Raw genomic sequence first — 16,028 nt, forward strand, 5'->3', positions numbered from 1 at the left:
CCTTGCTGGGAGTGGACGGGAAAGGCAGAGTGAACAGGTTCAGTCTCGACCATATTTGTTTATGCAGACACCTTCCTCTGGGAGTGAGCACAGACTTATTTATGCGGGAGGAATTTGTGTCTGTTGAATGTGTCTAAGTGGCCAGAAAGCTCGTTTTCACTGAGGTCTGAGAGAAGGAAGACACCACAGATAGGCCTGCACATTGTCGGGGGAACAAAACCTTGCGACGGTGGCTCCTCCTTTTTCTCCTTAACACTCTGAAAACTTAAGAAAATGAGGTTCATAAATCATGTTTTTCCGTCTCCATCCCACTTCCCACACACAGGCCCCGTCCCAACACTTTTTCCAAAGGAGCTAAGAGGTTTAGCAATGGTTTACTAGGTTATCTGCAACAGCTGGGCCTTATCAACCCCTGCCTGCCCTCCCCCCTCCTGCCGGGCCGGCCCCAACCAGGGTCTCGGTGACTCACAGCTGAGGCGGGTAGAGGGGATGGGTGGTGCGTGCTGCTGCAAACTGGGGCCTCGGGCAGCTGGTTCGCGTTAACGATGATTGCCTGGTGTTAACTGGAGCGTTTTGGGGCTTGGCGCACTCTGCCAAAGGGGCTGGAAACCCGAGGCAGAGTTCTCCCAGATGCTCGGAGAGGGCTGGGGTGCCTGGCTGAAGGCTCCAGCCACGAGGGGGGCTGCGGGGGAGGGGAAGCCCCAGGGCCTCGGAGAGCTCTGGCAGGGCGAAGACCCCTGCCGGCCCCCTGGCCTTTACACCACAAAGAATGTGCAGCGGGGAGGAAAAGCCCCCAGTGTGGTGCGATTTAGGCCAAACTGCATTTCAAAGGCCTTGTTTTCACTCCATTCCAAAACTTACTTTTCTAAACAAGTACTTTGCATCGGCTGGAATGTTCGACTTCATTTTTTAAAATCTGGTTTTCTGGAAAGCCCAACTGCTAGGATCTCGGGTTTTTATATTTTAGAGCCTGCGGGGCAGAGAAGGCCGGGGTGGGTTGGTGGGCAATTTCCTCTTGCTGCAGCTCAGTGGCGGGGAGCACTGTGGGTCCGTCTGCTGCGCCTGGCTGCGGTGAAGAGCAAGCGCAACGCCTCCTCGGAAAGGTTTGGTTTTGGGGGTTTTGTTTTTGTTTTTTTGGTAAGAGAAGGAAATAGAAGCACAAGTTGCAAGCGGGCATCAGACTGGGGAACTGAAGATGGGAAGTAAAGCTGGCTGTGGCTCCAAGACTGAGTCCAGATAATCCTTTTCTGTTCCATGGGGACAAGGCCCCCCGCCCCCACTGCTCCCCCCAGTGGGCTGGCGCTCTCAGTGCCGTTACAGTGGCAACTTCCAGGTCTTTGCAGAATAAGGGGTGTTTTTAAACAAATCCATTTCGTATGTGTCACCTTCTAAATTATGTCAGATAAATGATGTTGGCCTGTACATAATTTCCACTGCCGGTGATGTGCGCATCTAGGGCTCAATGTGTGAAAGGAGAGAACACGCACAACTTTGAAAAGGCCACAGGAGAGTAGATGCAAGGCTGTGAGCCCTGGGGCATCTGAAGGACCCAGATGGCAGGACCAGGCTTGGTGGCTGTGAAGCATGGCTCCTGGCTGCCAGGTGTTGCCCAGCATACTGAGTGCTTAACCTGGCTTGGAAAGGGAAGGATCCCTCAGGAAGGACTCAGCATCCCCTATCAGAGCGCCGGTTCAAGTCCCGGTTGTTCTGCTTCTCCATCCAGCTCCCTGCTAAGGTGCCTGGAGGGCGGTGGGTGCTTGTGCCCCTGCAACTGCGCGGGAGACCTGGAAAGAGCTCCTGGCTCCTGACTTCAGCCTGACCCAGTCCTTGCTGGTGTGGCCATCTGGGGAGTGAACCATCGGACAGATCTCTCTTCCACTTTCTCTCTGCCTTTCCAACAAGTAAACTTAAAAAAAAGAAAAGCAAAACCCCAGCCAAGCATGTGCTAGAGGAAGCCCGTTGAAAAGCCCTTCACCTTTTGGGGAGCCGTCCCTTGGCACCATCTCCACGCCAGTTTATTTGTGGTGATGAATGGGGGCGGATGTGACTGCTTGAAACCGGAAGTTGCCCAGCCCTGAGAGGCTGGTTGGCTGCTGGCTTCAGGCTGGACAGGCGCACCTCCTGCAGGGCCCGCTGGCTCCTCTCCATGGCTGCAACCTCACTTAGCAGTAGTTCTGTTTTGTTCACACTCCCAGGGAGATGGGCAGCGCCGTGGTCATCCAGGACAGTTCCAGTTCCCTGCTGCCAGCAAAGCCAAGGAGGGAGGGAGGGAGGAGGGAAAGAGGAAGGGGAGGGTGGGGCCAGGGCCCTGTGGGGGCTGGGCAAGCCTTCCTCCCCGGCTGAGCCCTGCACAGCTGGAAGCCTCAATTCCAACTGGACCTGGCAGTCTTGGCTATTTCAGGATGTGCGTGGGGGACAGGGGAGGTGAATGGAGCTGAGCCTGTGTGCTTGTATATATGTGAGTGCGCATGTGTGTGTATGTGTGAGATACGCAGCAGATACCAGGCTGAGTGTGTGTGCATGAATGCATTATATGCAGCAGGTCTTGGGCAGTGTATGTGTGTGTGTGTGTGTGTGTGTAAATGTGTGATATACAACAGGCTGTGTGAGAGTGTGTGTGCATGCTATGCAGCAGGTCTTGGGCTGTGTGTGTGTTCTGCACATGGATGTGGACCTGTGTCTGGAATCTGTGAGTGTGTTTGTTATAATGTGGAAGTTGAGTGTGTCTGTCGGTGTATGTTGTAATGTGGAGGATGAGTCTGTTTGTAGGTATATGTGTAGGTATACAAGGAGGGTACTTCAAAAAGTTTGTGGAAAAAGGAGATTTCAAAACTCTTGGTGCCAAAATAAACTTATCTGTAAATTCTGTTTTCCGTGAGCTTATTGACTAGATGGGATGTGTGTGTGTGTGTGGTTTGAGTGTGCATGGCTGCAGGGGTGTGGGTTTGGGTGGGTATGTGTGTGGCTGTGTTTGGGTCTGGGTGTGTGGAGTATTCCTGGGGGGGGGGGATGGTTTTACCAACATCCAGAGAGGAAAAATAGGCCTCTTTCAAGTTTAGAAACTGCATTCAAAACCCGGAAATCACGCCAGCCTATCTTCCGCTTCCTGCAGGACAGTGGGCAACCCAGAGCCAGGTGGGAGGGCAGTTGGATAACTCCCCCTACCCGCAAGGCCTTCAGGGACCTCAGGCCCACCTTCACTGCCAGGCACACCTGCCCAGGCCTGGCTTTTGCCCTGCCTGCCTGCCTGCCTGGTTGCAACATTTTTAGAAACAACTCTTTCTCTGGGGGTGGGGAGAGTGGGGGCCCCTTTTTTGTTCATCTGGGCAGAAATAGCTCTTGTCAGATAGGAGTTCTTATACCCCAGGGAGAGGAGGCTCCGAAATAGAAGGCAAGATATTGAGGACTCGAGACAGACCAGAAAACTCCCCGAGCTGGCCGAAACTAAGTCTAAAATATTCCTCTAAAAATAAGCTTTGTTTTCCTTGCAGATTCCTCTCTGCTCTCGCGTTGGGGTGCTTAGCTGGCCTGCGAAGCTGGGCAGATTTTTTTTTTTTTTAAGCGAGTGTTTCCCAGCTGTGGCCTTGGAAAGTTCTGTTTCCCATTTATGAAACTCCTCATTTCTGGCTAATGAAAATTATTTTCAAATCAAAGTCCGTGGCCTGGCCACATTTGATGGAACACAGAATTCCCAATGACCTCCCCACAGGGGCCATGGCGGGTGTGTGGTGGCCTATGTCTCCTTGGCTGATTTGATGGGAAGGAAGATTCGGTCTTTGGAAACGCAGGCCCAGGATCTCATCTTCTCAAATCCTACCACCAGCAGCACCTGCTCCCTGGGGACTGCTCCCAAGTGGCCAGGCAGGGGCTGTTGGCTAACTGGGAACCTGTTCTGTGCACAGTGATGACCTGGTCAGCATGAGGGAGTGGGAACTGAGTTGGGGTTTGTGAACCCGTGGCTATCCCCACCAGGTCTGGCTTCTGATGACGAACAGTGTGTCATGAGCAGAATGCCCAGACCTACGACAGGCCTCAGAGCTGGGTGGTCCTTGAGAGGCATCCAAGGCCACGTGCTGTGCACTTAGATGCCAGAGCCACCATAGGGCCATGGTCGGCATGTGATTTGAACTTGCTGGCTGTTGGCCTTCGCCGGACAACTCACTCAGCCCAGGCTACAGAAGAAGGCCCGGCTTGGTGCCTTGGATTTCTCTGTGCCCCTCACGGGTTATCATGAGATTACCTGCTTTGGGGTAATAGACAAGCCCACAGTGCCCCCTAGGTCACAGCCTTGCTTGGACGCATCTCCAGTTGTTCATTTGTTGATGGGTTGAGGAGCCTTCCAGGGGGCTGCTGAATGTGACGGCTGTGAATAGCCGCCACACATGTCTGTGAGTGGACATGTGGCTTCTGTTCCTTTTGAGCATACTTCTAGGAGCAGAATTACAGGGTCACAGGGTGAGCTGACATTTAGAGAAGCTGCCATATTGTTTACAAAGTGATATATGTATTCTTACAATTATCCTGTTGATGTCTGTCTCCTCCTCAGGATCTGATTTGAGGTTCTGTAGTGTCTTATAACAAATTTCTCCATAGGTTCACAATAGCCAAAGTAGAGCAACCAAACACCCATCAGCAGATGAACGGCTAAACAAATGTGACGTGTCCACACAATGGAATATTATTCAGTCATAAACAATAATGAGGTGGGTCTGGCACGGTAGCCTAGCAGCTAAAGTCCTTGCCTTACATATGGGCTCAGGTTCTAATCCCAGCAGCCCTGCTTCCCATCTAGCTCCCTGCTTGTGGCCTGGGAAAGCAGTCGAGGACAGCCCAAAGCCTTGGGACCCTGCACCCGCTTGGGAGACCCGGAAAGAAGCTGCTGTCTCCTGGATTGGGATTGGCTCAGCTCCAGTCTGTGTGGCTGCTTAGGGAGTGAATCAATGGATGGAAGGTCTTTCTATCTCTGTTCCTCTCTATCTGACGTTCCAATAAAAATAAAATAAATCTTTAGTGCTCTTTAGTGCTCCAGCTCCCTGCAAATGACCTGGGAAAAGCAGCAGAAGGTGGTCAGAGTATTTGGCCTCTGCACTCACATGCGAGAGTGAGGAGAAGCTCCCGGCTTGGCCTGGCCCAGCGCTGGCCACTGCGACCATCTGCAGAGTGAACCAGCAGATGCAAGATAGTTTTCTCTCCCTCTCTACAACTCTGACTTTCAAAATAAATACCACTTTAAGCAGAGTGAGATCATTCCAGCTAGGCGGCCTGGCCTCCCGCTCCCCTGCAGTGTTATTATGTTATTATGCCTATCCCCCTACTCCCCCTCCCCACCTGGTTCATATCCACAGGTATCTTGGAATGCCTTAAAAATTCTAATTACTTCTGTCTATGCAGCTCCTGCTACACATTATAGCTTTACACATGTTAATGACACTCCAACCAGATCCTCTTAGTATGCCCATTTCAAAGATGAAGCTGCCAGATCCTCTTAGTATGCCCTGCTCTGGAAAGCACTGGATGGCTGAAGTGCTTAGGCCCTGTCACTCATCTTGGAGACCTGGATGGAGTTCCAGGCTCTTGGTCAGCCTTGACCTTTGTGGACATTTGGGGAGTGAACCAGTTAGTGGAAGATCCCTATGTGTATATGTAGGTGTGTCTCTGAGTCAATGTTTTTTTCTCTCTCAATTACCCTACCTTGGAAATAATAAATAAATGTTTAAAACAATATATTCATTCCCACCAAAGTGGATCTGAATTCTGTCCAGGCTTCAGGGTTCAGCATGACTGATATCCAGAAGATTCTGTGCCCAGTGGCATCTCAGGGAGGGCCTGCAGGGTCTTGTGGGGTGGTCTCACAGGAGTATGCAAACTGCAGCCCTGCATTGTAGGGGCTGTGTCAGCAGAGAACTGGGGCCGGCACCACCACTGATGTGGATGGACCTGGTCACTGGGGAGCCCCCATCTCACCCCACTGCTGCTCCCATCCTTCCTATCCCTGAGCAACCCTCTGGGTCTCTGTGTTCTCACGTGAGCAATGGACACAGTGATGCAGTTCCCCTGCCCTAACTGTGAGGGTGAAAACATAACAGCACATGGATGTGTCCAGCAGAGCTCTTAGCTCTGGGTCCTGCGGAAGAAATTGCACCTGCTGGCAGAGTGCTTAGCATCCCAGGCTGCCTGTGCTCACAGCCTGACCCTGCTTTGACACCATGTACCTGCCTTCTGTGCCTCAATTTCTTCATCTACAAATGCCAAGGCCTATCTCTGAAGGTTATCAGTGTGCCTGCACAGTGAGAATAGAACCCAGTGTGTAAGAAGTGACTGGCGTACATTTGGCATGGGTCGGGGGCAGACCAGGCTGAATCAATTCTCGTCATCCACTGGCAAATCCAAGCACCAGAACAGTGTGGGTTGAGCCAGGTTTGGTCGCAACAAAAACTAGTGCACAATACAGAATGCCAAGGTGAGGTTGCCTGTTCCGAATGTGACCGCAGCGCCCAACCAGCACACGTGAGAACCAGGAAGAGAGGGGGCAGAGCCAACAGGGGAATAAGGGGTGGTTCCCTTGCCGGACAGCTACTCCCACTGAAGAGCGTGAGCTGGGATGGGGGCAGACCAAACTGGGCAGGGCTACAACACCTGTGCGCCTCATGTGGACTAGTTCAGGGAAAAGCCAGGCTGGACTGATTATTCCTACTGGTGCAAACAAAATTAGAGTGGGTGAGGGTTGTTGGGGCTTAGCCACAGCATCAGCTGGCAGAAGCTGGCACTGGGGGCTAATTCTGTCAAGTCAAACCACAAAACTACCAGGAGAGTGCATAATCCAGGAGTGGGAGTGGCCTGGGAGGGAAATAGTAGGCTCCTTCCTCTTGGGTTACCACTTCCACGGGAAGGCATGAAAACTAGGACAGGGGCTGAGGTGGCTAGACAGATACCCAACAGCATCTGTGTGGGCTGCATAGTGGAGCTGGTTGGATGGAACAAAGCTTTAATACCCATTGACATGTACGAGAGCCAAATGGGGTGTGGGACAGACTGGACTAGTCTGCTACACATACTGGCAAACCAGGGCAGGAGGTGGGCCTGGTGGGGGTTGTTGTGGGTCGCTCCAACTAGGCTGCAGCTCTCACTGGTTTATGCGAGGGCCGAGTATGTGCTGGGCAGAACCAGGCTGGACTGCAACACCCATTGGTTCCAGTGGAAGTTGGGGCTGAAAACAGAACCAATGCAGTGATCGCAACCACAAACTGATTAGGGCGATGGACTGTGCTGGGCCCTGTAGTTGCTAGTACATACAAGAATCTGGTCTGAGAACACCTCAGACAAAGTTTCTTTGGAGATCTCCCCAATCGAAATGCTGGACTCAGAACCCTAACCAAGAAAAGACAGAAGACAGAACAGGTCAATCAACCATCTCAGCTATATGTTGGCAGCGAAATATGGGGCAAATGGAGACTCTATGATGGACTATGTCAATTAGTGGATTCTTCAAAGACCTCATCGTGCTTGGAGTGGCAAGATTGGCAGTGATTCATAACTGGTGAACTATCAAAACCACTTGAACAAGAACCTTGGAGCATGCCCTACATCCGGGACCTTGGGAGGGTGGGAAATTGGGTGGGCCTTCTCCCTTAATACCCCCCTTTAAACATGAAAGAAACAATATGGAAATAATAGTCTTACCCACTTTCCTATAGCCCTTGAACCTTTTTTACCCTAGTTGGCTATGTAAAGATTGTCAAAAATGTAATAAAAAAATAAAAATAAAAAAAACAACAACAAAAAACAAAACAAAAAAAGAACCCAGTGTGTAAGAAGTGAAATACAATGGTTTTTCATTGCCAAATTTGTTTTTCATGCTTTCTCAGTAGGCCGTAATCTGTCGGGAGTCAGAAAGGCCTCATGGCCTCGGCCACACTCGCCCACGCAGCTGTTGCATTGGGGCAGCTGGTTCAATTGACTCTTAGGATGCCCACATCCCATATCAGAGTGCCTAGCACCAAGCTCCACTTCTGCTTCTGATCCAGCTCCCTGCTAGGGCACCTGGGAGGCATCAGAAGGTGGCCCTGGGTCCCTGACACCCACGTGGAAAATCAGGATGAAGTTCTAGGCTCCTGGCTTCAATGTAGCCCAGTCCTGGCTGTTACAGGCATTTGGGGAGTGAACCAGCAAGACCGGATTTCTCTTCTCAGGTATTTTCTTCTATCTCTGTCACTCTGTCTTTCAAATAAGGCATTTTTAAATACTAAAATTTAAACTCATAACTTCACTTTAAATCAAATTTATGTATGTATGTACTTCAAAGATTTTATTTCTTCTAAAAAGATTTTCTTTTTTTTTAAGATTCATTTATTTTTATTGCAAAGTTACATATATAGAGAGGAGAAACAGAGAGGAAGATCTTCCATCTGATAATTCACTCCTCAAGTGACCACAACAGCCAGAGCTGAGTTGATCCGAAGCCAGGAGCTTCTTCTAGGTCTCCTACGCAGGTGCAGAGTCCCAAGGCTTTCGACCATCCTCGACTGCTTTCCCAGGCCACAAGCAGGGAGCTGGAAGGGAAGTGGAGCAGCGGGGAAAGTGAACCTGGGCCCCAATGGGATCCTGGCGCTTGCAATGCAAAGACTTTAGCCACTAGGCTGGATTTTATTTCTTTATTCAAAAGGCAGAGTGACAAAGAGGGCCAGAAGGACAGAACTATCTTCCATCCATTTGTTCATTCCCCAAATGGCCACAATGGTCAGAGCTGGTCTAAACTGAAGCCAGGAACTAGAAACTGCATCTGGGTTTCCCACATGGGTGACAGGGATCCAAATACATGTGTCATCTTCTGATGCTTTCCCTGGCACATTACTAAAGAGCTAGATTGGAAGCAGAACAGCCAGGACTTTAGCTGGCACTCATGTGGAACTCCAGTATCCCTGGCATAGCTTAACCCACCGTACCACCATGTTGGCCCCTGTATTTTGTATGTTCAATTGGCACTTACAGTTGGGAGCTACTGTACTGAACAGCACAGAATAGTTCTGTCATCATAGATTATTTCTTTCATAGCAGAAAGTGCTGTTAGGTAGCACCACTGCTCTAAAATGTTCTATGAAAATGCAAACAGCTACAAGGAAGAAAGTCTCCATATTCAAGCTCTTTTCCTTCAGCAAGTCCTGGCACATGCCCAGGGTGCCCTTGATAGCTCTCCCTCCTGCCAGGAGCTGGAAGAATTCAAAACATTCTAAGAGGGCTCACTTCTTTCTGCAGACCATGAATGGCAGTGGGCAGTAGGGAAGACCTGAGCTCCACCTGCCAGCGCAGCCCAGGGCCCACCTCTTGGCTGCTGGGTCTCTCTTCATAGCTGTGCTGCTATGTCCACCCAGTTACCCACAGTAAAACCAGGCAGGCTCCTGCAGTGTTTTCTCTCCCTGCCCTCTATGCCGTGTACCTGGATTGCCAAAGCCTGCTGCCTGTCCTCTGCCTATTCCTGGGCTTTTCCTCCTTCTCTCTGTCTCTGCTGTAACTCAGGCCTTCTCTCCTGCCACCTGGGCACCTGGCCATCTTTCAAGAACCAGCTTCCAAAATACTCAGGCAGGTGGGTAGCATAACGGTTAACACACTACTTAGAAGGCCAATGTTGTGGCACAGCACATTAAGCCACCACCTGCAACACTAGCATCCTATATTGAAAGCTGGCTTGAGTCCTGGCTGCTCTGCTTCCAATCCAACTTCCCACTAATCCTTCTGGGAGACAGGAGAAGATGGCCTAAGTATTTGAGTCCCTGCCCATCTGCATGAGAGACCAGGCTGTAATTCCAGGCTCCTGGCTTCAGTTTGGCAGATCTTCTCTTTCTCTGTCCTTCTCTCTCCCTGTTACTCTGCCTTCCAAAAAAAAAAAAAAAAAAAAAAAGACTGCTGGGGTGATCCCATATTGGATTGCATGGGTTCAAGTTCTTCTGTCTCTAATGATTCCAGCTTTTGCTAACACACCCCCTGGGAGGCGGCAGGTGGTGACTCAGTGCCAGGGTCCCTGCTACTCACGCGGGAGACTCACAGGAGACTGTTCTGAGCTCCTGGGTTCTGCCTGGTCCAGACCTGGCTTTGAATGCACTTGGGGAGGGAAGCAGTGGATGGGCAATCTCTCTCTCTCTGCCTATCAAATGTACATAAATAAAACACTTTTAAAAGATTTATTTATGTTTTTTATTGCAAAGTCAGATATATACAGAGAGGAGGAGAGACAGAGAAGAAGATCTTCCATCCTATGATTCACTCCCCAAGTGACCACAATGGCTGGAATTGCGCCAACCCAAAGCCAGGAGCCAGGAGCCAGAGCCAGGAGCCAAAACCAGCAGCTCTTCTGGGTCCCCCATGCAGGGTGCAGGGTCCCAAGGCTTTGGGCCATCCTCGACTGCTTTCCCAGGCTGCAAGCAGCGAGCTGGATGGGAAGCAGGACTGCCAGAATTAGAACCTGCGCCCATATGGGATCCCAGTGCATGTAAGAAAAGGACTTCAGCTCTAGGCTACCATGCCAGGCCCAGATAAAACATTTTTAAAGAGTTGTTTATTTGCAAGGCAGAGTGGGGTGGGGGGAGAAACAGAAAGAGAGAGAGAGAGATCCTCTATCCACTGGCCCATTCCCCCAAATAGCCATAATGGCTAGAGGTGAATCAGTCTGGAGTCAAGAAACGGGAGGCAGGAACTTCTTCCCAATCTCCCATGTGGGTGCAGGGGCCCAAATATTTGAACCATCTTCCACACAGCCCTCTCAGGTGGAGAGCCATCCTCCACAGCTCTCAAAGGCAGGGAGCTGGCTTACAAGCAGAGCACCCGCGAGTCCATCTGGAGCCCACGTGGGATGCCAGCACTACAGGAAGAGTGGCTTGACTCTCCTAGGCTCCTTCTCTCCCCAACCTGTCATATGCCACCCGGGAGGCCCTCCAGCTTCTCTCCTGCTGCTGCCTTGCCTTCTCCCTCTGCCTTCAGCCCAGGCTGAACCTCAACGTCAGATCTGTTCCCCATCCCCCGGCACACCGTGGTGTCTCTGGGCAGGCCTTCACCGGGGTGTTTACACGTTACTTGTCAGATGTTGGTTGGCTGAGTTTCTCGAGCATTCCTTCAAAGCAAGACCATGAGTCCTTGCTAGTGCCCCTACACCTGGCTCTGTGATCTTCCATTTAACAGAGAAGGAAAAGGAAGATGCTTGTCCAAGGGCTCCGAGTTTATGGATGCTGTGGTCTTGATGCCTCCCTCGGTACCTGCAGAGAGGGCAGACTACCCTGAAACCTGGGAGAGGAGGCCTCACACTGTTTTTTCCCTCTGATTCCATCTTCTACCTGTTTGTGATGAGTAATCAAACAGTGTACCCTGAGGTGCAATGTGTGCGCATGGAAAAATCCCTTTTAGCCCTCCTGTCACTCCCTCCCAGCGCAGAGGGCTGGTTTGTGCAGCCATCTATAAATACTTCTACACACACTTGCACAGGGGGGGTTTGGGTTCTCCAAACAGGCCCATATTCTCAGCTTCCTTATTGTCCCCCACCCCTGCCAAGCATAAAACAGAAAGAGATCTCGCGTCTACTGGTTTGCCACTCCCCGCAAAAGCCTGTTCAGAGCCAGGGCTGAGCTAGTCTAAAAGCCAGAGGCCTGCAGCTCAGTTCAGGCGGCCCACGTAGGTGGCAGGGAATCATACTTGCGCCATTACTGCAGCCTCCCAGGGTTCCGGTTAGCAGGAAGCTGGGAGCAGAGGTGACACTCTGACTTGGGTTCCAGGCAGCATGCTAACTGTGGCGCCAAAGGCCGTCTGCCCCCCGTCTGCCCCTTCTTTACCAGGTTGCAGGGTTTTTGTGTTCTGAGGGGTCCAGGGATGGAGTGGAGGTGCTGCACCCTGCTTCTTTCCTGAGCAATGCAGCAGGAAACAGCCCTGCCCTTGGGTCTACCAGCAGGTGACTGTTTCCCGCACGTGGGTTCTAGGCCCACTCATGGCTTCCGTGGAGGGTCACGTGTACTTCAAAGAGTGATCCTCCACGGTGTCTCGCAGAACACCTCCAGGCACCCGACCCCACCTCGGGCCACTGAAGCTGGGCTAGCCCTCTTTCTTCCTGTGGATCTGTCGGAAGTTTCTGGCACCCATCCTAGAGCAACTCCAACCCTGAGGTTTGGTGTTTGGCTCCTTGCCTCAAGTTCTTCTTGGTGGGGAGAGGGGAAGGCTGGCTTTGTGGCACTGTGTGTTAAGCTGTTCTGTGCAACACCAGCATCCCTTAGGAGTGACAGTCCCAGCTGCTCCAGTTCTGATCCAGTGACCTTCTAATGCACTTGGGAAGGCAGCGGAGGATGGCCCAAGTGCTCTCCTGTCACCCACATGGGAGGCCCAGATAAAGCTCCTTGTTCCTGGCTTTGGCCTGGCCCAGCCCTTGGCCTTTGCAGCCATTTGGGGAGTGAACCAGAAGATGGAAGATTTTCACCCCCTCTGTAATAACTGCCTTTCAAAATAAATAAGAAAACCTTGTTTCAAAAACAAAAACAAAAAAAAACCTTTCTGGAGTTGTCACCTGGAGCCCTCGGGAGGCCTTGATCTGTTGCACGGGGCTGAGAGCATTTAGGCATGAGTGACAAGAAGGTGAGACAGCTGCTCCCCTGAAAGCATGATGGTGGGGACAGTAGAATTGTCCCCAAGACACAGGAGCGTGTGGGGCCCTGTGTGTGAGCCTCTAAGTGTGTGACGGCGGCTGTGGCAGGGAGCCGCACGCATGGGCAGTTGTGTCCGGCGTTATGTAACAGAGGCCCTCCCCAGGGCAAGAAACCACAATGGTGTAACCGCCAGGCCACGGGGAAGGGAAGGAGGGAAACACCAGGCTGAGCCTCCTCCAGGCTGCTCTGGCCACCAGCAGCCCGGACAGGGCGGCTCCTCTGCCTGCTGCCTTCAGGGCTCGGCGGGGAGGGCTGGCCCTGCGAGGCCGGGGCTGACAAGGATGTCACAGGAGTGAACAGTTTGGCTCTGGGTCCTGGCCTGGGCATGGAAGATGTAGGAGAGTTCAGCCACAGTCCTCTTGGGCCTCCCTGCCCTGCCCTGCCCTGGCCATGACCCCCACAAGCAAGGCACAAGCCTTCCTCACCTCCCAGGGGTCTCCACTTAGCATCGAAGGCACCACCCTGCATGGGCCACCTTGTTCATATCTGTTCGCTCTCTCTCTCACTGAAGAAGACATTTCTGAAGCTTGCAGAAAGTGGAATTAAAGGATATGTTTACGAAGCAGATGATTCACCTCTGTCTCACACAAGCAAGACCAGGGTTCAATCCCTTGCTCCGGCTCTTGACTCCGGAGTCCTTCAAATGCAGAACCTTGGAGATAAACATGATGCCACATGTGACTGGGTTCCTTCCACTCACGTGGGAAACCTGAATTACACTCCCAGCTTCTGACTCTGGCCCTAGCCTGACTCAGCCACATGGGAATGAGCCAGCAGCTGAAAGTTCTCTCTCTGAAAGTTTCTGTTCTCTGGCTCTTTGTCTCTTAAAGGAAAAGAGAAGTTTACTTTAGTGCGCAAAATTTAAATCTATGAGTCTGGCGTGATGGCTCAGTGGCTAAAGTCTTCGCATTGCAAGCGCCAGGATCCTATTGGGGCCCAGGTTCACTTCCCAGCCGCTCCACTTCCCTTCCAGCTCCCTGCTTGTGGCCTGGGAAAGCAGTCGAGGATGGTCGAAAGCCTTGGGCCCCTGCACCTGCATGGGAGACCTGGAAGAAGCTGGCTTCAGATTGGTTCAGTTCTGGTCATTGTGGGCACTTGGGGAGTGAACCAGTGAATGGAAGATCTTTCTCTGTTTCTCTCCTTCTCTCTGTAAATCTGCCTTTCCAATAGAAATAAAGTGAATCTTTAAAAAAAAAATTGAAATCTGTGCATAACTTTTTCACAATACACACATTCCCTGTACTTTCTGACAACTCCTTGTACTCAGGGATGTACGTGTTCCCTGCTCACACGGTCTCTTGCCTAGCCACCTTCCTTCCGGCCAGCTCCCTGTGTCGCTGCCATACCTCAGCACTGTAGCTGAGCTTTCTTCTCCTGGGAAGCCATCCCCACCCAAACTCCCCAGGCACCCCTGGACACAGCTGCACATCTGGCCACACACTGTTATCCCTTATCCTCTGCTTGTTGATTTTGATAATAACGACCTCCATTTCTTTCCGCATGTCGTCTGCCTCAACCTGTCCCTGGGAGACGTGTGACTGCACCTGTTACTTAGGTGAGCTCCCCAGCAGGGAGGGGAGAGTGACTTCTCTTTGATTCACAGAGCCCTGGAAGCAGCTGGTGGCCGCGCCTGTGGACACAGCCTCTTGCAGCCAAGTCTCGTCTCCTTGCATCCCCCAGGCTCCTAGAGGACAGAGACTGCTTCTGCCTCCCAGTCCCCACCTTCTCCTACGCAGAACCGGCTGAGCAGCCACTAGACACTCAGCTAAGTGCTGTGACCTGCTAAGGGACTGGTCTTTTGAGGAGTTGGTCTGCACCACTGGCTGGTGGAAGAACTGGTTAAACAAAAGCGAATGGAATCTTTTACTCACATTCTAGAGTGCTATGCCAGGAGGAAGGGCCTCGGGGGGCACACAACTGTGTTACTTCAGGCAAACGCACAGGCCCCCAAATCTCAGCTTTTGCAAAACAGGAATCACACGGCATCTTCTTCCCCACATGGCTGCCCAGGGGATTTGGGGTCACACTGTGTACAGTGGGTGTGGCTTGGTGTCTGGCGTGGCGTAACAGTTGGGATGCATCTGTTGTTGCTGCTGCTGTTCCCCCTCAGGGTTTTGCTGGGACAGCATTCCCCTGCTCCCCCCACTTTTCAGGCAGGGAAACTGAGGCCCAGAAAACAGGCTTTGCTGAGATTGCATAGGGTTGTGTTGCAACTGCCAATTGTGGATTCTCAGCCTAGAACATCTAAGCTGCCAGGGCAGCACGTCTCATCCAGGTTAGTGCAAGTGGGACCCGTGCAGTCCACTGAAGAACACCACCATCCCATATGGGCACCGATTCTAGTCTCGGCTGCTCTACCTCCACTCCAGCTCCCTGCTAATATGCCTGGAAATCAGCAGAGGATGAGCCAAATAATTACAATGGAGTTCCTAAAGGCTCTTGGCTTTAGCTTAGCCCAACGCTAGCTGTTGAAGCCATTTGGGGAGTGAACCAGCAGACAAAAATCTCCCTAACTTTGTCTTTTAAATAATCTTAAAAAAAAAAAAGTTAAAAAGAGGTCCTGGTTTGATAGACTAGTAGCTAAATCTGTGTCTTGCATTCTTCAGGATCCCATGTCCCCCATGTCCCATGTCCTCCTCTTCCCCTCCAGCTCCCTGCTTGTGGCCTGGGAAAGCAGTCGAGCATGGCCCAAAGCCTTGGGACCCTGCACCTGCGGGGGAGAAGCTCCTGGCCTCTAGCTTCAGATCAGCTATTTGGGGAGTGAATTGGTGGATGAAAGATCTTTCTGTCTCTCCTTTCTGTAAATGTGATGTCTTTCCAATAAAATAAATATATCTTCAACAAAAGTTAAAGAAAAAGAGTATCTTTCTAGACTTTAAGAAGCTTGCTAATCTGCATGAGAACAGTAAGCTGAAGATGGGCACCCTTATTCATCTGCCCCCAACCCCCCCCCAGGAGAGAAATTAATCACAGAGGGCTTCTAAGAAGGGGTGGACACTCCGGCATTTCTGTCGCCTGAGAAGGCAAAGACACCATGGCCAGGTTCAAAGTGCTTGGAGGTTCACTGAGGCAGGGCCTCCACCCTCCCTTGACACTGAGTTTCCCTCTGCCCACAGACATGCAGCCAGATGCCTGGCTTTCTCAGGGTAAGGGGCAATGGGAGGCACCACCGCCACCTACCCTGGGATGACTTGATGAAGTTTCAGGGTCCCTTCAAGGGGTGCCTCGGCTGTTCCCTCAGGGTGACCTGTAGCCCTTGTACCCTGGCCTGGCCTGGGAGCCATGGGACACCTCTCAGTGCTCGATCCCACCTGTCCTGCACCCGAAAGCCCATGTTTGTCATCTCACCCACAT

Source organism: Ochotona princeps, chromosome 8 (genome assembly GCF_030435755.1).
Source record: "Ochotona princeps isolate mOchPri1 chromosome 8, mOchPri1.hap1, whole genome shotgun sequence".
NCBI lineage: Eukaryota > Metazoa > Chordata > Mammalia > Lagomorpha > Ochotonidae > Ochotona > Ochotona princeps.